The 27,040-nt window shown below is 37.6% G+C and overlaps 1 pseudogene; it reads right to left on the reverse strand.

Moving 5' to 3' along the window:
- Window positions 1–23,284: 23,284 nt before the first annotated feature.
- The window catches only part of LOC149218009 (E3 ubiquitin-protein ligase RSL1-like), a 46,892-nt pseudogene continuing 43,136 nt past the window's right edge, over window positions 23,285–27,040 (reverse strand).

Consider the following 27,040-nt stretch of genomic DNA (forward strand, 5'->3'; position numbering starts at 1 on the left):
CTTAAAGGCTCCATTTTTTGTTTCCTAGCTACATCATTTGAATCAAACAAATCTTCTAAGGGGACTAATCCCTTAGGCAAAAAATTATTTTTAAGGTTTAGAATTTCAGGATCATCATTCATTATTTCTTTTATTTCTACATTTTCTAAGTTATCTATTTCTAGTTTAGTGAAATTAGTGGGTTTACCTATATCTAAAATATTTACATCTATCCCACTATCTATGTCATTGTCTACTGTACAATTTGTATCTATATTACAATTTTGAAACTCACCTTTAGCATTCATGAAATCATAAATTTGAGAATCTTGTGAGAAAATCTGCCAATATTTCAAATTGTGAGGTATGACAGGCCTATGTCTCACTTCTGCAGTGTACTGGTGGTTGGGCTAAAAAGGCAATTTGCAGGTACTAGCAAAAGTGGCCAGACTGTGGGCTTGCATATTCTGTTTCCTAAGAATGGCAACAAAGTCGGTTTCAAGAAGGTCTTTGATCAAATCTAGGATAGTCTCTCTATATTGGCTCAGTCTGGGATTATTTACAGAGTATTCACCTTTGATTTGTTTAATAATCAATTTTGAGTCTCCCATTATAGAAACTCTCTTGGCTGCAAGTTTTCTAACCATTTGTAGTCCTCATATTAGAGTTTCATATTCTTCCATGTTATTTGTGCATTTAAAGTTTAATTTAAATGCATGACCCTTAGAATGATTGTTTTCCATGTTGTGAATCCACACTCCTACACCTGTTCCTAGTCTATTCATAGATCCATCAAAATCCAAATGCTGTAGAGACTCATGAAAAATGTTTTCACTATTAGGTGTTTTGTATTTTTCTCCTACATTCGTCATTTCATTTTTGTCATTTTCTAAATTGTACAAGACAAAAGAGTCCATATCAGAATGCATGGAGTACATAGGGAAATTCTATGGTTTTTCTACACTAATCACCATATATTTCATCAAGGTCTCTCTATAAAGTTTTATTTGTTGACCAAAAAGAGAGATGGTGGCATATGACATATCTAATTGTAAATATCCCTGCAATTTTGCTCCCCATGAGCGAGATAACAACATTACATATTTGGGTGGGATGTCAACAACTACTATGTCCATCACAATACTCTTTGTTGGGCACTGGACTACAATTACACACAATTCATTGATCAAGCCGAGGCATTTAACTTGGCTAGAGTCAAAGGAAAAGAGGTCCATGTATGGTCTGGTGATATCTAAGTTTAGTCTCTCCATGATTGCCTTTGGCATTAAGTTATGGGATGCCCCTGAATCTAGCATAGCATTATGTAATACTCTTTCATGAATGTTCAAGCTAATGTAGAAAGGAGGAATGCCTCCTTGTTGATGGGTTCCATTTACTTCAGGAACAAACAATAACTCAGGTTGATCATCATTCAAATTCACAACATCCTCCCCTTCACCTATATTCAATGTTTCAATGATATGTGATCTATATGATTCATTTTTCACTAGCTCAGTAAAAGGGACTGATATTTTCAATTTTGCTATCTCATCTTTAATGTTGAAAGGAAATTGAGTTTTGCATTGGATGAGATCTTCCTTGGTGAATGTGGTATGTGTGTTTTTATCTTCTTTTTATGTACTAGGCACTTCGGTCTGTCTTTCAACAGTTTTGTTTTGAATTATCTTATTTGGAATGATTTGAGTAACAGTTTTAGTTTGAGTTTTAGATGAAGTTATATCTACAATTTTTGGGCTAAAGGTCTCCTGAGTTCCCCTAGGGAGGATTTGTAGGACTTTGGTTACAGAAGCTTCTGTTATCTTTTTAGTTTGGGTTTGGATTGATCTCTTAATGTGAGTATCATTGTTCTTTTTACTTCTTAGGCTATACTGTTTGTGAACTTCATATATGGAAAACTCATAGCCCTATTTAAAATTGAAGGACTCCCCAGATTCTAATTGCAATTGCATGTACAATTCCTATTCTTCTTGAGTAAGAAAAACGACATCTTCATTTTTTATTCCTAATAGATTTATCTGGGTGTCATCCTCTCCCTCATGGTTTTGTGAACCCTCAGCATAGTTTTCCTGGAAGGGTGGTCTAATTTGTTGATCTGGTATTGCATTCTTTCCAGTGTTAGGATTCTTCCTGAAGTTGGGGTTTCTTATTGGGGGTGGCTATTGATTCTCCCACTGAGTTTTTTTTTCCATGTTTTCTAATCTATCCATTATTCTTTCTACACTCTTTGCTAAACTATAGATTTTACCATCAGAAGTGGAATTTTCCTCTTTAATGACAACTCTTTTTCATTTCTCATTCTAGCTTTCTTAACTAATAGACTGGCTTCTACACTAACAACATTACTTTGCATTTGGTCCAATGTTTCAGGGTTTCTTTCTCTTAACTGGTATGACAGATCAGTGTCAAAACCGTCAAGGAATTTGATCAATGCTAGGTATGGTGGAGGCTTAATATTAGTAGGGATTGCATTGTAGATGCTATTGAACCTAGTACAATAATCCTGAACTGACTCATTAGGAGCTCTTCTAACGTTATCATATTCAGTATTTGTAGAGGGTTTTTATTCCTCTCCAATCTATCAATAAACAATATATGAAAAGAAATTAAGTTTGCAATATGATTAGCAGGTAAATCTTTGAACCATTTCTTAACATCCCCAGTTAATGTTTGGGAAAACAAACTCATTTGGACATTAGATTCATCAATCTCATGCAACTCAAAATAGTTAGTCATTTTGTTCACATGTTGTTGGGCAGTATACTGACCAGTAGCATCAAACAAAAAGATTTTTCTTTGATAATCTTGGGGCATGGCATGGAGCTGTGCTGGTAAAACCAAAGGTGCATATCTGTCTGCCATGGCTGAGATTCTGGCTTGACTAGGGGGTAAAGTGTTGGTGCTTGAGGAAGGGCTTGAAATGGATGGAGATGAATTAGATGAGGTTGAGGTGTTTTGTTGGATAGGAAGCTGATGAACAACTGGTTTAGGGGAATGAATTGTGGTGGATATTATAGGTGAGGTGGTAGTAAATGAAGGTGTATTTACAGTATTTGAAGATTGTGCAGAAATTTCAGAGGCAGTAGTAGTGAGGGCAGCTAATTCAACTGATTGTTGAAGGTAAGCATCATCTATATGGCTTATCAATGTAGAGGTTAAAGCTTCTAGCTTGTCAAAAGTATCCAATACAAGTTTATCTAAATATGGATGTATAGGCACCTTTTTTGACTCAATGAATTGAATAAAATTAGGGTCTAACACAGTTTCATGAATTGCATTTTTTGATTTAGTTCTAAACAATGAGAGGAAAAATGAAAAATCAAATGGAATTTCCTCTAAAGTTGACAATTCCTCGGGGAGTGAATTTTCTTTAACTAACTAGCCGCTACTTGCTTGAGTTTCTACCTTTTTTGGTTTTCTTAAAATTTTGTCAGGGTCATCAACTATTGTAGCAGGGTTTGGATCTGGATTTTCCCTGGTATAGTGAGACTTTTTGGGAGCCATAATTTTAATATTTTTATTATTTTTTGAAACGTTTTAACATCAACTCCTTAAAATTGTAGAAATTCTTCAAATTCTCTCTACAAATATCGCTCTACTGAGACCATGTAGAAAATCTGACTATAGATTAACCCAATAATGCAATATAAACAAAGAAGAATACTATAGCCTAATTCTACTATCAAGCAATTTGCAGAAGATTAAAGATTGAGCTGAACACATATAACCAGAAGAAGAATAATCAATCGCACAATACACATGAGAATACTTTGGGGAAAGCCTCAGCTAAAAACCCCACTATCTGTATTATCATACAAGGTGGAAATATATAGGAATTATACAAATCCTGAGCTCTCACAGCTAGCCAGCTCTTATTACAATCCTTACAGATGCTCACAAGCAATCAAAGCTTCTCACAAGCCTTCCTCTCTGCCCTTCAAGCTCCTATTTCCTTGCGTTGTTCCTAGTGGATGATTCTCACCTCACCATGTGGAACACTGCTCTCACACACTGTCAGAACTGTGCAATCCTCCAGGAATTATTTCCTTCTGCATGCATGAGTTTTCTCTATAGGAAAACACATGAAATTGATAGTACAATGTCCTTGTATTTAATCTCAACTAGGTCTTTCTCAGAATAGGCATGCATGAGTTTCTAATGAGAGAATCTTCAGTTAACTGGAGTACACTAGTTGATTGCATGCATGCATCAACTGATTGTTAACTCGCCATTAGTTCCTCAAACAGTTTGGAACTAATTTAACTGGTCTTAACTCAGTAAACTGATTCAACTAATTACAACTCAAATATAACTCAACCTTATCTCCTAAATTTTAGGGATAACTCTTGCATGACTGCAGAAAGACTTCTAACTTGAATTTCTCCAACTAATTAACTTGAAACAAATTAATTAATTATTTCCAAGTAGCTGTTAAGACTAAATTCGATTTTAATTCACAATTTAATTCAAGGACAAATTAAATTGGAATATTATTGTTGCCACACTTCAACACTCCCTCTCAACAAGAAAGGGATTATCTGCCACCCCGATCATGTCTCTATGGAACTAGAATTTACAATTTGATAATTCCTTTGTCAAAATGTCAGCATCTTGCTCCTCTGTCAAAATATACACTGCACCAACATGATCCTCCTCAACATGTGAAAAGCCATAGGCAAAAAATCTTGCCTTATGCTTCTCCACACTATCATCAGCAGCTTGCTTTACCTTGTAAAGCCAATGAGAACTCACAACTGACTTGTTCTTCGGTCTCAGAACTACGTCTCAAACACTATTACCAACTATGGAGTCATACTCCTCCACCATAGCATCAATCCAAATCGGCTGTTGCACTGCTTCCTCAAAGGAAGATGGCTCGGTCTCAACACATTCCCCAGCAAGGGCCATGTATCCAATGTACCTCTCAGGTGACCTCCTCTATCTGCGTAGAGAAGATGGTGCTCCCACATTCTCTCTCGCATCCTAAAATAATCTGTCAGCTTCTCTTGTGCGCTTCTGTCCATCTCTGGAAGACTCTGCTTGAGTGGATGTCTCCACTGCTGGAACCTCTGCATGTGGCTACTCCACATCAGTCTAAGGCTCCTCCTCCTTAGGAACCAGCAGTTCCTCCACAACCTGTAGTTGGAGCTCCATCTCAATGGAAACTCGCATGGCCTTCTGCTCATCTAACTTGAGATCTCTATGAACCACTGTCCTCTGACTGGTAGGCAAGTACACTCAATAGTTGTGAGGTGTATCAGTGCACCCCACAAGTATCCCCAACTCTGCTATCAACTCAAGCTTCTTCTGTGCATCATTTGTCACATGGAAATATACTTATGAGCAAAAGATCCTGAAGTGACACACATCTGGTCTCTTACCGGAGAAAGCTTCCTCTGGTGTCTTCATCCCAAGTATGTGATGCGGGCTTCTATTCTGAAAATAGATCACTGTGTTGCATGCCTCAACCCACAAGTGAAGTGGTAGGCCTTGGTCATGTAACATCACCTGTGCTGTCCCTACAATAGTTATGTTCTTCCTCTCGGCCACCCTATTCTGTTGTGGGTTATGAGGTGTCATCAACTCTCGTTTAATTCCTTCCTCTGCATAGAAGTCCTTAAACTATTGAGAGACATATTCTCCACCAATTTCGCTTCTCAAGGCCTTGATCTTCTTCCCTGACTCTTTCTCGACCAAAGCTTTGAACTCACAAAACTTTGAGAAGGTTTGGTCCTTCTTCTGCATGAAATAAATCTAGCATTTACGAGAATAATCATCAATGAAAATCAAATAATACCTTTGCTTCGTTGTGGATGCCGTCGAGAATGGTCCACACACATCAGTATGAACTTGCTCTAAGATAGCATTTTCTTGACTGTCTCATTCATGAAAGGAAGACTTGGTGTACTTTCCTAAGGTACAACCTTTTCATGTGTCAACTTGCTCAATTTTACCTTTGGGAAGTCATGTAGATATCTGCTGCATTCTCTTCCAAGCCCCATGATGCAAATGGCCCAACCACCTGTGTCACAACTCGCCAATGTCTTGGCTTTGCACCAATTCTACTTTCATACTCAATGTTGCACAATCATCTACCTCTAGTTTATAAATATTCTTCACCCAAATCCCTATCATCTTGGTCTGACACGTGGCTATGTGTCTTAGGAACGCCTTTCCTTTACTGAAGACAACATTGTAGCCTTTGTCCTCCAACATCACGACCGATACCAAGTTCTTCTTCAGTCTAGGCACATACATCACATCAGTTAAGGTGATAGGAGGTCCATGCTCCCTCTGAAAAGCAACCATGCCCACTCCTGAAACACTATACCTTCCATCGTCACCCATCTCTATGCGCATCTTAAGGTCTTTCTCCTCTAAGGTACTGAATAAACTTTTATCATCGGTCATGTGGAATGAGGCTGCATTGTCAAGATACCATACACAACCCATCATCGATGACACCATGCATGCATGAGGGTAAAGTCCATTTCGAACTGAGAGTCCAATGCCTCACCTTCCGATCCTTCTGAGGATCCCTTCTTGGACTTATTCAATGGGAAATTAAAGCATCTCACTTTAGAATTGTCACCCTTCTTCCCTCCATGAGAAGAATTCGATTTGGAATGGGAAGCCTTACCCTTCCCTTTCCTTGCCTTACTTGCTAAGGCTAGATTTTCTTCATCATCATCCTTGGATGAAGAACCATCTCATGTGCTCCTCCTGATCTCCCCCTACATAAGATCTAACCACAGTCGTTCCCAATTCGGCAGTTTCTCCCTTCCATTCACAGAGTCTTGGTAGCTATTCCAACTCTTTAGAAGGGCAAGGAGAGCAAGGCTCACCATATCATCATTGGTAGTAGTTATTCCCACACTACCAAGCTCATCTCTGCATGTGGTGAGCTTGTTTAGATATGTGGAAATAGTATCGCCCTTCTCCATCTTGATTCTTCAAAGCTTATCCTTGAGCGCCAATTTCCTCTGGTCGCTACTGTTCTGGTAGAGGTCCTTCAATGTCTTCCACATTGAAAATGGAGTATCCTTCCCATGGAGACTCGAGACAATATGGTCTCGAACTCCCTCAAGGATGATCCTTCTTGCCTTTGCCACACACTTCTTCCACTTAGCCAACTCTTGTGCATTAGTTGAAGCTGGCTTTGGGATTTCTTGATCAATGAAATCCTTTAGACCATTTTCTTCTAATACAACCTCCATTCTATCTTTCCATGCTATGTAATTCGAGCTACCTTCCAAGGCATACTCGAGTCTCAAGCCATAGAATTCCATTGGCTAACCTTGAAGTATGATATGAATTTGCTCTGCACCTGCAAACTCAAACTTAAAACTTCGAATTCTCTTCTCAGTATACTATTCACATCTCCGATAAACTTGGCTCTGATACAATGTAGAAATTCTTCAAATTCTCTCTAGAAATCTCACTCTACTGAGACCATGTAGAAAATATGACAGTAGATTAACTCGATAATGCAATATAACTAAAGCAGAATACTAGAAATTGTTGGAGATCGGAGACGAGAGCTGAGAGCGGATCTCCATGGTATTCCCTGATTGCGACCATGGCCGCTGTAAATGCGTTGATAATGGAGATGAATGGAGCATCAATCCTGCAACGGAGGTCAGCAGAGAGGTCAACAGACGGCAGCCAGCTCCGAGTAAAATGCATGGCAGGGGTTAGTAATTCGGCTGTTGTTTCAATCTCGTTTGCCATGGCCGGGTTCCCCTTGTCGAAGTGGATCAGCAGATTGCATGATTTCTCCTTTTTGTTTGGCCGTGAGGTTTCGGGGGTTTCAGCGGCGGCAGATCTGAAGTGCGGCAACCTAAAGCCTGTGTTTGATGGGAAATGGGAGAGCAAATTGGCAACAAGCATAGATCGGGCAGAGGGTTTGCAGATCTAGACATGCATAAGGAAAAACGATCCAATACGAGGCCAGATCTGGAAGATTTTTTACAGCCAGAGCAGGTAACAACAACTCGTTTTCAGATTTTTATTAAATCTCCTAAGGGGAAAACCCGTTTAGTGTGGGTTCATGCAGGAAGCACCATCCAGCAGCTGAAACAACAAATATGGGCAGAGACGGGATACCCAGTTCAGATCCAACATTTGGTCAGTGGTAGGTGGTCCCTCCAAATAGTAGAACGCTGAGAAGCTATGAGATTAGTCCAGGAACAATCATTGCCATAAACCTTAGGCTGAGAGGAGGGGCTCTGCCTCAAGGACAGCCAAGCTCCTCAGGGGGAGACAAGGGGAAAAAGACAGCACCTCAGCACCAACCCAAGGGAGGTTCCTCCTACAAAAACATTTTACAGGGAAACAAAGACTCAGGGTCCTCTCCAGAACAAGGCAAATATACACCTAGGCCATACATAGTAGATTAGCTAGGGCAAACCCCAGCCCTTAACTTTGATTCTACAGGGCTTGATGATTTTGTTAAGTCCTATGAAAAGCAGGCCCTAATCTGCCGTTTTAACAAATTTTGGCCAAAACCAATGGATCTATTCCACTAGATCTTCACCAATTGGACCATGGAATTTCATACACATCTATGCTCCAAGGGGTTTTTTATAGTAAGATTTTCATCCAAGGAAGTCAGAGATATAGTCATCAGTGCTGGGCCTTGGTTCTGGGGAACATCGGGGCTGTTTATGACCCCATTGTTTCCAGATTTCGATCCAAACAAAATGACCGTATCCAAAGTGCCGATCTGGGTCCGCCTATACAACCTCCCCCTTCACTTTTGGAGTGAACGAGTACTGGAAGGCATTGGGAACAACATAGGGAAATATATCAAAACAGATATGGAAAGGATTGATGAAAGGGTCTACACTTTCGCACGCATTTGTGTGGAAGTAGATCTAAGTAAAGGGCTGCCGGACAACATAAGGCTGATCTACAAACAACAAAATTAGCTGCAAGAACTAGACTATGAAAACACCGCTTTCAGATGTAGGCTTTGTAGGCAGACAGGACACTTGCAAAGCACATGTCCAGAAGCCATGAAAGTAAACAGTAAAAAGAAGCAGAAAGGGAAGCAGAGGAAAGGATGGCAATTTCCCCCCCTAGACTCAGAGGAGGAAGAATCAGAAGCAGAGGAGGAAGAGACCCCCGCAGAGAATGCCGAGGTTTCTCAAGAAATGGAGACTCAGAAGGGAACCACATCAGACAACAAGGCTTCACAGTTTCACTCAAATCAGGCAGAGAAGGCAAGCGAGGATCTGAATATGGGAGGGATCAAAAGGCATCACCACTCAGACACTTCAGACTCAGACAAGGAAACAGCCTCACAGAAAGCAGAAACACAGTTAGTCATAGCTTCGATTGAGCCCACTCAAGGAGAGTGGCACAAGGTCGAAAAGAAAAAGGGGAGAAAAACTTGAAGGGTGAGTCCTTTACTCACTACCGAATACCAGTTTTTCTGCCTCTTTCTCCCTTCTTCTCTCTTTCTCTTTTTCTTCTTCTAATGCAAGTTAGTTCTGTAACGTTGCATGGGGTGCGAAAGCACTTGAGCCCAATGGGCATCTTACGGAAATGCTTCAATGCATCTGCTAGTGTAACTTTTCATTTTTTAAATAAAAAGTTACCGATTTTTTCCTGGGAAAAAAAAACTAAAGCAGAATACTATAACCTACTTCTACTATCAAGCAATTTGCGGAAGCTTAAAGATTGAGCTGAACACATATAATAGAAGAAGAATAATCAATCACACAATACATGAGAATACTTTGAGGAAAGCCTTAGCTAAAAACCCCACTATCTATATTATCATACAAGGTGGAAATACATAGGAATTATACAAATCCTTAGCTCTCATAGCTAGCCAGCTCTTAGTACAATCCTCACAGATGCTCACAGGAAATCAAAGCTTCTCACAAGCCTTCCTCTCTACCCTCCAATCTCCTATTTCCTTGCGCTATTCCTAGTAGATGATTCTCACCTCACCAAGTGGAACACTGCTCTCACACAATTCTAGAACTGTGCAATCCTCCAGGAATTATTTCCTTTTGCATGCGTGAGTTTTCTTTATAGGAAAACACATGCAATTGATAGTACACTACCCTTGTCTTTAATCTTAACTGGGTCTTTCTCAGAATAAACATGCATGAGTTTCTGATGAGAGAATCTTCAGTTAACTGGAGTACACTAGTTAAGTGCATGCATGCATCAACTAATTGTTAACTCACCATTAGTTCCTCAAACAGTTTGGAACTAATTTAACTGGACTTAACTCAATAAACCGAGTCAACTAATTACAACTCAAATATAACTCAACCTTATCTCATAAATTTTAGGGATAACTTTTGCATGGCTGCAGAGAGACTTCTAACTTGAATTTCTCCAACTAATTAACTTGAAACAAATTAATTAATTAATTCCAAGTAGTTGTTAAGACTAAATTCGATTAGTTCACAATTTAATTCAAGGACAAATTAAATTGGAATATTCTTGTTGCCACATTTCAACAAAAAGGACCTTAAGGGGCAAAAGATTAAATTTAAGGTTTCCTTAAAGTTTTATTACACTGAGGATCGAAGTCCCTAGTATGGTCACCAATATGTTATCACTCCAATATTTCTCAGGAGTTGATTAGAAACAAATGATTAGAGGTAACCACAAACCTACTTTGGAGCTTAGGATCTAGCCTTCCTAATTCTCATAGAGGGCTCTCTCTTTATGATTTAACTTTGTTTAGTTATTTGCTTTTAGGTTAGTTATGATTGTACTTGGGTCTTGATTTGGATTTGGTGGTGGGATCACTTACTTAGATGAAAAAAGGGGTGTCTTTTACCCTTGGGCTATGGGGTCAAATATCAGGCAAATAGCACTGTATCAAGTTCTAAAAATAGTGTCTACAGGGCAAGATAGCTGAGTTACTACAGATCTCAAAGTATGGATGGTGAAGTGGTTTTTAATCGGATCCAAGGAGAAATTAATCTTTCCTTAGGTCGGATTATGAAGAGAGTGAAAGAGGTCAACCAGGATGGGAGAGAAATTAAGAATTCTCAAATTCGGATATCAGAGGAAAGCATAGAAATGATCAATTGTTCAAAACAAAATGTAAAACAAATTCCGAGATAAATTTCCAATTAATTCATTCATCTTTAGACAACATTTAAGTTTGTGAAATACATGAGAAAATAACAAAATCTGACAAAGAAAATACTTCACTACAATAGCTCAACACATGAATCCTATAATGCAATCTCTTTATTACTTGCTCCAGTCTGCTGACTTGAAAAGTGGTACAATAACCCTTAGGTTTATGTTCAAAATAAATCTGCAAATGTATAGCAATCCCCCCAATACTTCGAACTATGAAGTATTTATACAAAAATAATTTACAAAATATCCCAAACTGTCTTGGGAATTAATCTAGGAGAAAGAAATATCTTCATGCAAGAAGATAGAGACAACTATTGAATTGTTGTTTATTGTCCCTGTTTATTAGGTTGTGCTGTCTTTAAGTTCTGATATTTTTCCTTTTAATCTTTGCTTTGTTTTTTGGTCTTCACGCTGAATGCTCTTCTTACTCTGATCTTTCAACTGATACACTTTTACCTGATACTCTTTCATCTGGCTGGCATGTCATTATCCTTTTACTGTGCCTTTTACCCTTACTGTACATTTTTACATTTTGACCGTGTATTTCTACAATAAGTCATTCAATTTCTCCCATGTTTTTGCATCTAGTAATTGGATATTTATGATTTTCCAATAAATCTCATTTGCCTCTGTGTACTTGGCAAAAGTGGGCTTATTCACAAAAAGGTGTTTTACTCATGCTGGAGGTAAAACAAGTTCTCAAAAGTTTGGTATATGACCCTACCAGTGGGGATCCCCTTCATAGATGAAGTGTTCACTTGATCTTTGGCCACTTCTCTAATTTTCCTGTTGTAGTCCTCCTGTGGCATTAACTTATCATTTATTACCAAGGGATTGGGCAGACCCTTTTGCCTCAAAACTTCAAATTTAACCATGAACCTGTCTATAGCCAGTTGCATGGTTTGGCACTTATCTTCAAGGTTTAGCATTAAATTCATCTTGGTGAGGACCCTTTTTACTTCTAGTATTGTACTTGTCCTGTCAGGTATCTCTAATTCTTGCAATTCATACTTATTTTTGGAGTTAAGGAAGTGAATGATCCTTGTTGCTTCCTCTAGCATATCTCCCAATTCTGTTTTCACTCTCTGTATGGCTTCTATAGCTTGCTTCACTAAGTCAATATGTTCAAAAATTACTTGAATGGATGGCCAAATATCATTGACAGAGTCAATGATATTGGCCCATAATTGTTCCTTAGCATGTCCAAGGGGTTCCTTTAAAGTCAATTCCTTCTCCAAGTTTTTTATTCTTTCATTCATCCTAGTTGATTTCTGCACTTCTTCTTTGTGCATAATCTGTGCAAGCTTATAGTCAGTCTCTAGAATAGTCACCTTTTCCTTGGACTTGTTCATTTCTGTGGTCTGAATGGACATGTCTTCCATTTCCTTGACCAATTTTCTAGCCTCATCACATCTTGACCCTATTGTTGTTGACCCTATTGCTAATGTAGACGTTGTAGAAGATGGCAGTGTTGTAGCAATTGCAGCAGTAGGAGCTAATGATGCTGCCAAAGTGGAAGGTACTCCAGTAGTAACTATTGGGATAACAATGGCAAGGGTAGTCTCCAAACTAGCTTGTTTTACCTGTATCAAGCTATGTAACTCCTTTTCCATTTCCTTCAATTGATCATTTAATTGTAAAACCAAGTCCATCATCTCTTCCTCATGTATTTGGCTCTCCAAGACCTCTTTTGTCTGTGGGTGCTCTGAATGAGGAAGTTTTAATTGTTTTTTAAGAGATGCAATGTCCTAATTCTTCTTCTTGATCAACTTCTGAGTAGCTTTGATGTCATTGGGATCATGTCCCAACTCAATTACCAAGTCCTCCAATGAATTGGTCCTGTTGTCCTTGGCCTATGAGGAGGCCTTTTCCAATTGATATTGGGCTATAATGTTATCTGATGAATTCTGCAGCTTATGTGCAGCCATGGCCTTCCCTATCAAGGTGGAGTAGGTCATCTCTCCAGCCTGCTTGTGTAATTCAATCTGGTCAATGGGATTAACATCCCTGGCCAACACCTCAAAGTTGGTTTTTCTGTAGTCAACTGATTTTTTGGCTGTTGAACAGTAGGTTGCATGAAAGACACCTGCATTTTTCCTGCTTTGATGTCAAAAGCTGACATCAACCTGCTCTGATTAGCTGGTGTGTGCTTGAAGTATTGGGCATATGTTTCAGCCTTCAACTTTTCATTTCTCAACTTGATCTCCTTGTACTTGTCCTTGATATCTTTTTCCTTATCTGCTAGCCTGGTAAAAGAAGAAACCTCAACACTGAGCTGTCTCTCAATCAGTTGAGTGTTAGATGTTGATGGCTATAATGTTTCTCCTAAAGAAGCTATGCCTTTGCTTCTTTCAACCATTGTATCAGTGTTAGTGATTTCCACTGATTCAATGGTTTCTTCCTGTTCAGTTACAGGATTTAGCTTAGGCCTTTTCCTGAGCTCAAAATGGTCATCTATGGTTTCCATAGCAGAAATAGAACCCTCCTCCCTGTTTCTCTTCGGGTTTCTCTCCTCATTTGTTGGGGTCTGTAAAATAGGAGGAATATTCATGGGTTCCTCTAGTTCTAGAACCTGCAAGAAATAACTTTCATCAATTTGTTTCTCTACATCAATCAATGTATTTTCTACATCCACTACTGTGCTATCCATGTCAATTAATGTGTTTTCCAACCATTCTGATTGGTTGGCAAACCTCTCAATATCCAGTCTAGGATGGTGGATGAAAGGTCCCAATTTGACCTTGATTCTCAACTTATTTATGACCCCATGAGGGTCATACTGCCACATAAAACTGTTTTTGAACTTCATTTGTTGTAACATCTTGTCTGCCTCAGGTCTAGCTTCTCTGGTATTGCAAATGAAGGGGCCCAATTGATTTTTCATTTTGAATTGGGTTTTCTTCCTAGTTGCTAGGAAGTTGACTTCATCATAATTGATGATCTGCCTAAAATATTCTAGTGCAAATATCCTCATAGGGAGGTATTTGGGCAGTTTGTAAGGGGCAAGTTGGCATCCATAAATTCTAATCTCTGTGTGGTTCTGGTACAAATACCAGTCTCCCACCTTGCTATTCTTGGCCAACTGTAACACCCTCTTGATCTCTTGGCTAATTCTGGGCTGAGGGCTACTAGTTAGCATGTTCATGACTGGATGGACAAATGAATCAATGAATTCCTTATAGGTGAATGTACTGGAGTACCTTTGGATCAAGGGTGTCCAATAAATAACTGATCTTTGATTTCCCTTGGTATCCAACTTCTGGATGCTGACAGGGAATTTGTCTGATTGATAATATAAAAACATGTGAAATAATACAAAAGAGTACTTGAAGACTCTTTCAGTAGGTAATCTGGTGAACTATTCATGCATCCTATCTGCAATGAACTAAGCATAGTTGTAAATCACAACAAGAGGCTTGCCTGGGCTAAAAATGGAAAGAAAGGCCAGGACAACCTCATCCACATGCTCATCTGAGGTATATCCTAAGATGCAAGAGAGCATAGTAATAATTTGTCTACCTCTCTCTGAAAAAATGGTGGCAACATAAGGGGGACTATCTGTGGGAGTATGGCGGTCCTCTATGATGAAAGTCTGGAAAATTTGTGCTATTTTGGCCAAGTCTAACTTGACATATAGGTCCAACAAGTCTCCAATAGATAGTGGGGTCTCATTAGGGCTTGGTTGGACCTGCAACATTTGGTTAATAGACTCTACAGTGATGGTAAATAACAACTACTAGTTAGGGGTGATAATAGCCCTTTGGCTAGGAATGTAACAGGCATGACAGAAGTGGATGATGTCAGGGAATGGGTGTACTTCTGGGAAAAAATACTTGGGAAAATTAGACTCCCAAAGGTGAATGTCATCGTTCTGGTTTAGGAACTTGTCCTTACTCCAGCAGTGGAGCTTTAGAAGGTAGGCAGGGGAGGTTGTGTCCTTTATTTGGAAATCTCTGTCTGCTAATGCAAGGTGGTCGATGTCCAGGTGAGGGGTTGACAGAGGTCTCATGTCCAGAGAGGTTTGGGAAGCCATAACTGAGTTTATGGATATGAATTAGGCTTGTAGAGATTCTAGAAATGAGGTTTAGGAGTTCTGGTATAGTGAGAGGGTAATTATAGTTTAAAAAAGGAGGGTTTGGGATATACAAATAAGCTTGTCTTCAATTTAGGCACATTTCTTAATTAATTTTAATTAATTAACGGTTCAATTAAACTGTGAATTTTCAAATTGAGAGGTCCATTCTGGTTTTTCTCAAGAATACCTGGAATTTGGCAGTCTGACTTGCAAACTGGGTTCAATGGTGAATGCAGAGGGTACGGTGGCTTCAATTGTGAATTGGTTGCTTGAATTAGGTGTCCAGAGATTCTTTAGGTGGCAGATGGTAGTCAATTTGGTTGCAGAGGTTCAGGGTGTCGCAAAATGGCTTGAGCAGTAGTTGTAGTAAAAAATGAGCAAAAGGAGTGAATTGGGGCTTTTCTGGCTTTTTAACGGGTAACAGTCACATTTTGGTGCGGAAAATTTAAATGAACAGTGGGTAGTTTTTTGGCTTGGGTAGGGAGGTGGTATTTTTCACGAGCACACGATCTAGCCTGGGGCTGCCATATAGCAGAAAAGAGCCCAGGAAAAATGCAAATCTCGCGTGCTCTCGGGTTGCTATAGTTCAGACAGTGAACCCACGTGATATGGATGCGCACCATCGGATTTGGGTGTAGGAGATCGGACGGATGTCGCATAGATAAGTTGCACGAAGGGAATCAGGGAAGGGATTTGCGGGGCCTAGGGTTTTAATTACAACAAATTGTAATTAATTACTGTATAAGGTCGGGATTAAATATAAGCACTGGGTTATTAAAGTGAGACTAGGGGTTATGTGGTGGGGTTTTTTAACGTACCAAGGGTTGGTGGGTTAAAAAAGGGTTTGTTGGGGAAATATAAAGCGGGGAAATTAATTAGATAATGTGGGGGAGTGGGGGGGAGGGGGGTGTAAAATCTTAGGATAAGGGGTTTCTATGGGTTTTTGAAGGGAAATAGGGAAATTAATAAGGGGGGAGGGTAATATTTGCAATGGGAAATGGGTTTCACACTAGGGAAAAGGGGTTTTGGGTAGGGGGATGATTTTTGAAGGGTAATTACTAGGGAAATGTGTGAAACCAAGAGGTAAGGGTCAAAATGAAAGGAAAAGGGGTTTTATAACTGATAAAGGGATAATGGGGAAATTAGCAAATAAGCATGTGGGGGCATAGTGAAATGAGGGGAAATTAGCTGAACCAACTTGTGAACATCTTTTCTTTCTCATAAATGCTCCTACACCTGAAACATAGGATTAAGCATGATAAATGTGCTTTTGACTCAGTAACCTTGTACATTTGCAACCTTTCTTCTACCTACCCTTTATTTATCCTAGCATTTTTTCTTCACTTTATTGGGTGCATTTGAGCTTGCTTACCCTTTATTTTCTTTTCTTTGACAATCAAACTATCTAATTCTAACCTTATAACTTCCAATGGCTCAGATTAAGCTGATCAACTCATTTCTCTACATAACTACTGATCTGCCAAGGTTAAACAATTTGGCTAGATCTTTATTCTCTATCTATCAACATAAAATTTAAAGCATGAATAATGTTATGGCATAAATCTACCTCAGGCTGAGAAAGGTAGGTCTAGGGTAACATCAAACCACACTTAACCTGGTAGCTAGCCCTACCAAGTCGGGAGAGGGCTCTCTACTTGTCAATATCAGGAACTATGGCAAATAATGTAAGAGATGACTAATATAAAGACTAATTTTAGGCTAGGTATATGCTCATAAGAGTTTGATTGAGTTTAAAGTTGGTTTGTTGGATCAGATGAGGAAGGTAGTTTTGGGTCCGGGGAATGAACTCAGATTTGCAGATGTTTCTGTGGGGTGAGGTAGGAAAGTGTTTTAGTACTTCAAATTAGGTGTAATGATGAGTCTAAAGACTAGTGAGGAGTTGGAGAGGGCATGCAAGTGTCATGAGTCCTCTTCAAACAATAGAAAACATGTAAAACTAAATAAACCCCAAGGCAGAGCACTGAAACATCAATGAATTCTACCTTTACACTTGATCCATTTAGTTATGCAGAGAAAAAGAGAGATAATGGCACACATAAACATATGATAAATTGAATCACAGAGGAGAAAACAATACTAATTCACCTTGCCACAAGAATCCCACAAAATGCTGCAAAACCCTGGTCTATTTCCTTGCCAAACTGCAGAAGTGATGTACAATAGTGCTTAAAGCATCCACACGAGTCCAACCTTGACAAATGACTAAGAAAGTACAAGATATAGGCATCAAACCACCTATGCTAGCCATTAGGGGTCGAATCCATGAGTCAAGCAGCTATTTCAACAAGATCTAAACTAGGAACTAAAAAATAGGCAGTGGAACAACTTGCTTCTAAAACTATGGAAACTGATTCATTCATCCTCCAACCAATTCTAACTGATGTATCTACCCCCTCAAGTCATTTTTCATCATACTTAAATCATATCACATCATATTACATCATTAATTTACCAAAGAGAGAAGAAAAAGTCAACTGATAGCTAAACTGGGTGAAATTCTGAACAAACAGGCAAAACTAGCAAAATTTCTCCTATGTGTAGCGCCACTGATCCTATGCATAGCGCTTTTTCCAGGCCACTTTTGGAAGGATTTCTGAAGTCCAAATCAGGTGCAGAATAGCTCATTGGAAATCTTGGTGAGTCTAATTTCTGGGACAACTTGAATTTTTTTATTTGGAGTCCATTTGCCCCTCCAAAAATGGAATCTCCCAAGACTGCTTCCTGTGTGGCAAAAAAGTGGCAGAGAGGGCACTTTTTGGGTGTTTTTTGCCCTTTTGGAGACCTAAAACTTGTCCAAAATTCTCAACCATTTCTAAGCATGCATATTTTTTCATGATGATTCCAAATATGTGATCCATTTTTCAAGAAGATTCCTCCATCAAAATCGTAGTGCCAGTGGCGCTACGCACTTGTTGGAAAAGCCTGTGTTAAAAATTTCCATGTGTAGCGCCACTGATTCTGTGCGTAGCATCGTTTTCAGATCAAGTTTTGGAGGCCTTCCCAGTGTCCAAATTGGGTTCACGATAGCTAGTGGGAAATTTTATTGAGTAGTGGCATTTGAATTTGCACACTTTCATGATTTGTTTTATTTCTTTTTGGGGTTCATATTTTTCACTTTTTTTATCTTTTCCTTTCTTTTTGTCCTTTGATTATTCTTTTAGGACATACCCTCTTTACATTTTTTAATTTTTAATATGGAAAACATTTTGCAAAAAGAGAAAATATGTACAATATTACAAGATTAACCATAGCCAATTCAAAATTATGAATCCTATTATTATAGGACCCTAACAGGAACTAAACTTCTTCTTTACATGATTAAACTATTACACTTTAATTTAGTATTACAGGGTATCCATTAGCGCCACTCACTTATGTTTCTCTTGATTTTAGTAGTTATAAGTGAGGGGTATCTATTTTTCCAAAGTTATCCAAAACTTACACCTAACATCAACCATTATTGTGTATATCTAGCCTCAACCTTCGCTAGTTGTCAACCTAAATACTACCTGGTATGTCAAAGTGAGAGCCTATAATATATAACCACTGCTCTCATATGTACTATCTTAAACAAATGAGGTGTGACATTAAGACTTACATCCTTTAAGTCCAAAACCTCCATAACATACACACAAAAAAACAAGAACTAACTAAGATGACTTGAATTTCCTTCATAGTATGGTTATAGACTATGGAACCATATTATTTTAAAGGGACCTTGTAAATTTGTTTTCATTGGGTTTGATAAATTTATAGGAAATAAAGTTAATATATAATGAAATTAGAAATTAAATAATGGAGATTGAAAGTTTATTATAGTAATAATAGTGGTGGTTATTTAATGTGGGTTAGACTTAATATATTTATTATTATTAAATAAAGTTCACTAAAAAATGTTTACGAAGCGTAGAATAATTGATAATTGAGTGTAAAAAATAAGGTACTTTTTATGTATAGGTTACTAGTTCAAAATTTTGTGGGTTTAACTGACCTAAGAAAGGAAGAAAGCAAAAAAATCACTGGATAGTTAGTATTGAATAAAATGTAATGTGGTTTCATTAAACAAAGTTTGTTAGTTAGATAGTATTAGGGTTTGGTAGTTAGTTATAAATGAAGATGAAGTTCTTCATATGAAGCATGTATTGGAGTATATTGTAATGGAGCTTAGCTCCTTAAGAGGTTGATGTGAGTGAACATGGTTGATGTGAGTGAACATGATTTGATTATTATATATAATGATTATTATATGGTGTTTCCTTATCTTAACGGTTTAGACGGTTTAGATATTGAATAAAGTGTTAACCATTTCATATATATTGTTTGTGATTCAATTTAAGGGTTGAAGATGAATACAAATGGAATCATAGTTTTTTGTTGGGACAAAAGGAAGATATTTGTTTTTCTTTCTAATTATTGGTTTTCAAAAAGGAAAATAGGGTCATGACTCTCAAACATATTCTTGCAGATTTCCATGTTGGCTTTAAATATACTAGTTGCAAATATGAGCTCTCCTTGAAAAAACACCGAATTTCAAAAAAAAGGATCATTTAAATCACATTTCAAGAAGTGAAAGAATCATTGGTTTAAAATCAACCTTTCTATGTAATTTTGTAGCGACAATCATTAATATTTCAAAGTGGATATTTGTTGATAGAGTACCTAAATTGTAATCAAATTAATGCCATTGAGTAGTATAATTTTTAGGCTTCAATTTGGCATATTATATGATACATTTCCACTCAATATTCAATTCACTGCATCCCTTGCAAATTTATTCCTTCAAAACGAGAGCTTTCAAACTTATAAAAGATTATAGAATTTTTCATTGATATATTATCACCCTCCTCCCCCCAACTAAGAAATATCAGATGATAAATGTATACTATGTGGAAGAAGCTTCTCTTGTTAATTTTCATGAACTTGCAATGGAATACCTTTTTTAACGAAACATATGGTATTTTACATGGACATATTAGTTTCCATCATTGAGGAATATTTAGTGATGTATGTAGAGTATGTGGAAGATAAAAATTAAATAGAATAAGCTTATATTTTTTATTTAATTAAACGTGCAATGGATTAAGAAGAGCATATCAAATAGTGGTTACTCAAAGTATAAGGAATTTCACTCCTTAAAATAGTTTGTATATTCTGACTCTATATGGATTGCTAACTACAAAATCTATATAAAGCCTATGAAACAATATAAAGTTGAGAACTTTCAGAAATATGAAAGTGTAATATATAAAACACATACATGCCTAACATGATTTAGAGGATTCTTGTGATGGAAAGTACATAACTAGTTGTCATTTTGTGAAGAAAACTACTTCCAACTTCCTTTTGGATGACTCTACTTCATCTTACGTAAACAACATCATGAGTGGAACTTAGAAGTAGGTTATGACTACTAGGTTTTTGATTGCATTCTCTAGTGATAGCAATCCTTCCAAATCAATAATTAACCTTTTGCAACTATGTGGACAATATTTTCAATATGGTGGGTTCCATTTATTTGGATCCATATGACTATGGTGAGAATTTGGAGCACCACACTCAGTCATTCATAACACTCAAGGGTAATTAGTATGGAGTCAACACCAACCACTATACATGGAAATTGGGTTTATGGAGGAGTTTCTTGGACTACAACATTGAACCTAGCACTTATACATGGGATCCATGCTTATGGAGGAGTTTCTTGGATTAATTCATCATTTTGTCCAACCCTTATAAATGAAACCATATTTCTCCTTACTACTTTAGTGTTGCGGTTAGCATTTGAGCATGGGACCCTGCTTCTCCAAACTTCTTCAACATTATGTTTTTCACCCATACATGGAACCTTAGCTTATGGTTGTACATATGGTTGTACATATTAACTATAAGCATTGAGGGAAACACTTTTCAAAAGGAGCATAATAGTCAGTTCTCATGTGAATGTAATGTAGAAGGGCGGTGTGGGGGTGCAATCAAGGGCCAATTAGAATAATAATAGTGATGTCCATTTGGTTAGTTACTATTAATTAGGTACAATATATTAGGCTCTATAGATCACTATAGGGTATGAAAATTGGCAAGCCCATTAAAGAGATACGTAAAACTTTTATTGTCATTTGTATCATTATATGAATGCATAAAGAACACATAGATCGTCCTTCTTCAACCATGCAAACGTTTCAATATAAAACATGTGGGTGATAACGATATCAAATTAAGCTCCCTCAGAAGTAGTAATCCAAGATTGGGTCTCGTAGTTTCATATTCCATAATAATTTAATACCATTTATTTCATTCCATAGAGGCATGGTCAGAACCATACACTTGCATTCTCGTTCTGTCTCATTCTTAGTTGGGTTACGATTAGGTAGAGAGAGTATGCATAGTTCTAAAGCAACATAAATTCTCATTTGATGCCAAGCTTTAAGGGAGACAACACTTAGTTATCATACATCAACCATGGAGTGAAAGTCAATGATGAATGGAAACTTTTAATTCTTTGGGGCATGTTTCCAAATGATATAATCACGATCAATATTTCCCTCAAACCCTTACAACTATAGAGGGCATAGGAAAACTTACTAACAATTGGCTCATGTCAAGCATATTAGGTAGTGTGAGAGATTATAAAATTTGGATTACTTGTAATCAACAAAACTTCCATAAAATAATAGGTCTCCATGCATCTAGGTGCATCTACACATATTTTCATTGTAACAATTTACATATTTGCAGGTTAGAGAATTAGTACATATGCAAATATTAAAATAGGGTCATTGACCATATATGATTCTCATGTAAGTGTTTTTTGAATAAGAAAATCTATGGACATTCACCATTGTTGTAATTTTCATCTTGATGTATTAAATTTCAATTTCTTAGAGATCATCTTGCATTTAAGAATTATTGATTGAATTTGATTGCTAACATTGTCCAAGGATCTTGGATTGTGAGAACAATTCTTTGAGCACTATTGAAAAACAAAAACAAGGATGATGCATGAATGAAGTCATTAGCTAGCAATGTAAAGGGACCTTAAATTGTGAGAATTATTGTTTTAGATGTGCCAATATCTCAAAATACCATTTGTTTTCCCTCAGTGATTCAATGTTTGAAACCCAGTTATCCCAATTCCATGGTTTGAAACTCATCGCTAGATAAAACATTATGGTACCTCTCTTTTTATAAGAAAATGAAGGTATTTATTACTCATTCACTTGATATTATAGATGCCTTGGAGACTTCCTCCATATGAAGGCTTTATTGAGAATAAGATAGTTATTCTAGAGCCATTATTGGAGAAGGATACACTAATATATACAAACAATCATTATGGTGTGGATAACATTGAAATGTGATTCATGATGCTCAAGTAACTTAGACTCATCCAATTTGAGATATCTTATAGCATATAGAAACTAGAATTGCTTGCCTACTAAAAAAATACTCTTACTCTTTAACTAGTGGGTATTTATAGTGTTAGCCTCACTCTCTTAAAAATCAATAATAAATCCAATTATTAAATTAAATAAATAAAATCATGAGAATTCCTCAAACCAAGGATTCTAGTTTGGATGAGAGATTCTCTCCAACTAGCTCTCCTAAATTAGTGTGTAAGTTGAGAAATTGTCTCAACCAAGTGAGTCTAAGATAGATGCACTATCTTAAGACCACTTACTCATGTATTTGAATGTATTAAAAATTATTTGAATAAGAGAGAATTACATGAGCATGAGAGACCACATGATGGCTCGCTGCATTTTCTGCCAATTTAATTTTTTGTGAGTTAATTTGATGTGAATATGGTTTTATGGCTTGGTGATTCTTCTTCATGTGGTATCAGAGCCATGGTGAGATTTGTGAGAGCCCAGCATGAACTTAAGGTCTGAGAGTCAAATATTTTATGTTTGGAATTAAATAGAGAGTTGCGTTGTCGTTAATGAACATCAATGGGGAATCTATGCACTGGAAATAAATCTTCCTTTAGAAATAAGTGATGCCTATGATACTTTGGATTGTGGATCGAAGAACAGAATGGTAATTTTCCATAGAGCTGAGATTATGAACTAGTCAATGTATTAATCGGTCAACAGTGGTTCGAGGACAGTTGCAGTCAGGCTTCCATTTCTCCATGAGGTGCCACAAATGTAACAGAATTCATGTCGGCACCTGCAAGTAATGTGTTAGGCCCCTATACTACTAGTGTAACTCCTTATTGTTATTAGTACAACCCACTTATTATATTGATGTACCCATGTAGTGCCCATATTGTTACACTTGTGCCCCATAGAAGCCCACTATTGTTATTATTGTGACCTTACATTATTATTGTTATGTCGGCTCTGATTATGTTATGACCCCTTAGACTCCTATATATAGAAAGGAGGTATTTTCATTTGTATCATCCAAGAATTGTTCATTTATGTAACGTAAACGAGGTTTCCCCCTTGAAGAGGCTGAATCTAAAGCGTGGATCTCTCTTTTCTATCTTTTTGTGAGCTGGTTTCATAAAATTTGGTATCAGAGCTTTGGATTCTAGGGTTTCGCTGCTCCAAACAGGTCATCGTGGCATTTTCGATATAATTTGTTTTCTGCGATGTTTCAGAAGCTAAAAAAAAAACCCATTTGAGAAGAAATCGCGTTGAATCTCGGGTCCAAATTTCAGATATTTTTGCGCTATATTTGCGGAGATATGATCTGAGGAAGTTGGTCTTTTTGCAGACTCCTGAATTACATTCCAAACAGGTGACTTGAGGAAAATCGTCATAACTTTCTCTCTGAGCATCGGATTGAAATTTCGTAAGAAGGTACAGAAAGAGGACAGACTGTGGTTTCTTTTATATCTTTTTTAGAGCCATAGGTCGAAAAAATTGACACGTGGCACTTCATACAAGTTCGCTCTTCTGGAAAGGTCTATAATCAGGTCATCTTGGGAGGTTGTGCATAACTCTTTCTTGGAGAATCCAATTTGGATCAAACTGGTGGCATTGGAAAGAGGACACAGAGGGCTACTATAAGTAGCAATTTCAGAACTTAAATATCCGAAATGACAAAGTTACAGTCGTTTCAAGATCGAGGTCCTAAAATTAAGAAAAAGCAAGATGAGGAAGTTTGATGGCAAGGATCCAGTAAATTGGATACTTCAAATGGAGCAATATTTTGATCTACATGGTGTACCACTGTTACAAAAGGTATGTATTGCATCTTCATATTTAGAACCGGATCAATTTTTATGGTATAAAGGGCTTTGTTCTCGTAAACAACTTGTTACGTGGTCAATTCTGACGAAGGAAATGATAGCACATTATGAGGATACAAAGAGAACACCTTCTTTAGAGCAACACCACAACAATTGGAAAGAGTAAAAGGGTTTTGTCACATATTGGAAAGTAAAATTATGGCAACAAGGAAGTCTACCCCTCACAACTATAAAGATGGAAGTGTTGTTTCTCCTAGCCTTCCACAACCTACAAGGGTTACACCACAACAATTGGAAGAAAAAAGAGAAAAAGGGCTTTGTTCCAATTGTGATAGCAAATGCACTAAAGGTCATAAGTGTGCTGAGAAGAAATTATTTTACATAGAGTATGAAGAGGAGGAAGAAAAGGATCAAGAAACATCAAAGGAAGAGGATATATGCCAGGACCCAACCCCAAAGAAAGAAGAAATGAATCAGACCATATCTTGTAAACTATTGGCAAGAATGACCACTCCTCAAACTCTCAAGATAGAAGGACATATCAAGAAGAAAAGGGTGCAAGAAGTGAAAGATCACATCAAGAAAGAAGAAATGAATCCAACCATATCTTGTAATTCATTGGTCGGAATTACCACTCCTCAAACTATCAAGATAGAAGGACATATCAAGAAGAAAAATGTTCAAGAAGTGAAAGATCACATCGAGCGTCAAGAAATGAATCCGACCATATCTTGTAAAGGATTGGAAGAAATTACCACTCCTCAAACTATAAAGATAGAAGGACATATCAAGAAGAAAAAGGTTCAAGCAGTGAAAGATCACATCGAGCATCAACAACAAGTTCTACAACTTTTAAAGGATAATGCCACTTCGGTGCAAAATCAAATGAAACAACAGGTAGATCAACATCATAGTGAAAAATGTTTTGATGTAGGTGATTGGGTATTTTTACTGCTACATCTAAAGCAAGCTATTTATGAGAAGGAAATGTTGGCAATACTACATGCACTTAAAAAATGGCGACCTTACCGAATGGGAAGACTCTTCAAGGATGAGGATGTGGAAGCATTTTTTTGTGCTATTTCTATTATCCAACCAGATTGGATAAATGAAGCAAGGGATGAATGGAAGAAGGACAAAGAAGTATGGCCACTTATTCAAAAGTTTCAAAAGATCCCAATTCAAACAACATTACCAGAAATTGAAGAGGAAGGAAAAATCATATTGGAACCTGGAGTAGTCACAAAAACAAGAACTCGACAGCTACGAAATCGATCAATTTCAGAGTATCTCATAAAGTGGAAGAACTTACCTGCTGAAGATTCCACATGGGAGGACAAGAACTTTATACAGAAGCATCAAGAACTACTCAAGCGTTGAGGACAACGCTTTTTGAAGGAGAGGGGCATGTTAGGCCCCTATACTACTAGTGTAACCCCTTATTGTTATTAGTACAACCCACTTATTATATTGATGTACCCATGTAGTGCCCATATTGTTACTCTTGTGCCCCATAGAAGCCCACTATTGTTATTATTGTGACCTTACATTATTATTGTTATGTCGGCTCTGATTATGTTATGACCCCTTAGACTCCTATATATAGAAAGGAGGTATTTTCATTTGTATCATCCAAGAATTGTTCATTTATGTAATGTAAAGGAGGTCGCCCCCTCGAAGAGGCTGAATTCTAAGGCATGGATATCTCTTTTCTATCTTTTTGTGAGCTGGTTTCATAACATAATGTGATTACATCCATAGATCAATTCAACCATCGATTTGCACTTTCCACAGCGGAGCCACTTACTATCCTTAGCAAGCTTGAGAAGCAAAAAATCCTCTTCAGTTTTGTCGGTGGCAGGTAGCACTGTAGATTTTCATGCCACGGAGCCTTGCAGTGCTCGCAAAACAACCTGTTGTAGAAGGGGCATTCTGCCATTTCCACCTCCTCCACATCCAAGGTTCCAACACTTTCCTTGACAAGAAGTCCAGAGTAGTCGGAAGAGGGGCAGTACACTTTCAGGGCTTTGGGAATTTTTGCCTCCACCACTACAGCCGACCATTGCTCAAAGATCTCCGCAGGCAGAAAATACCTGCACTCATCCAGCGTCAATGCCTCTTTGCAAGATTGACACAAGAAATATATCTGATGCCTCCACTGTTCTAGCATCAAGTGGATGTACCGCATCATGCACGGCTCACAAAACTGTTGAAAGCAAATACTGCCCTCAAACATATCAGGTGACTCCTCAAAGAAAATCCCGCAGAGTTGCAGAGGCACAGACTATAATATTGTGGAGTGATCCTTGTTTAAATAGCTTCTAGAGCAAAAATGATTTCTTTGTATTTTCCCATTTCTCGGCTTCAACTTTTTCTTTTCTTTAATGGACCGTAATAAAGATTCTGCCTTTGTATTGAATAGTTGGAAGTCTTTAAATTCGTACCCATGATTTCTTGATTGGGACTATCACATAGTAGAAGGGGTTGTGCATATTGGTGCATGGATTAAGAAACCAATGAAAACTATGGTGATATTCCTATTCCAGTATGGAAAAGGGATTTGACATTGAAACTGTTGGTGAAATCGAGAGCAATTTAAGAAGTTTTAAAGTTTCCTTTGGACGCTT

The sequence above is a fragment of the Pinus tabuliformis genome, chromosome Q (genome assembly GCF_031772625.1).
Source record: "Pinus tabuliformis cultivar Carrire ecotype Pingquan chromosome Q, CPIR1, whole genome shotgun sequence".
NCBI classification, from domain to species: domain Eukaryota; kingdom Viridiplantae; phylum Streptophyta; class Pinopsida; order Pinales; family Pinaceae; genus Pinus; species Pinus tabuliformis.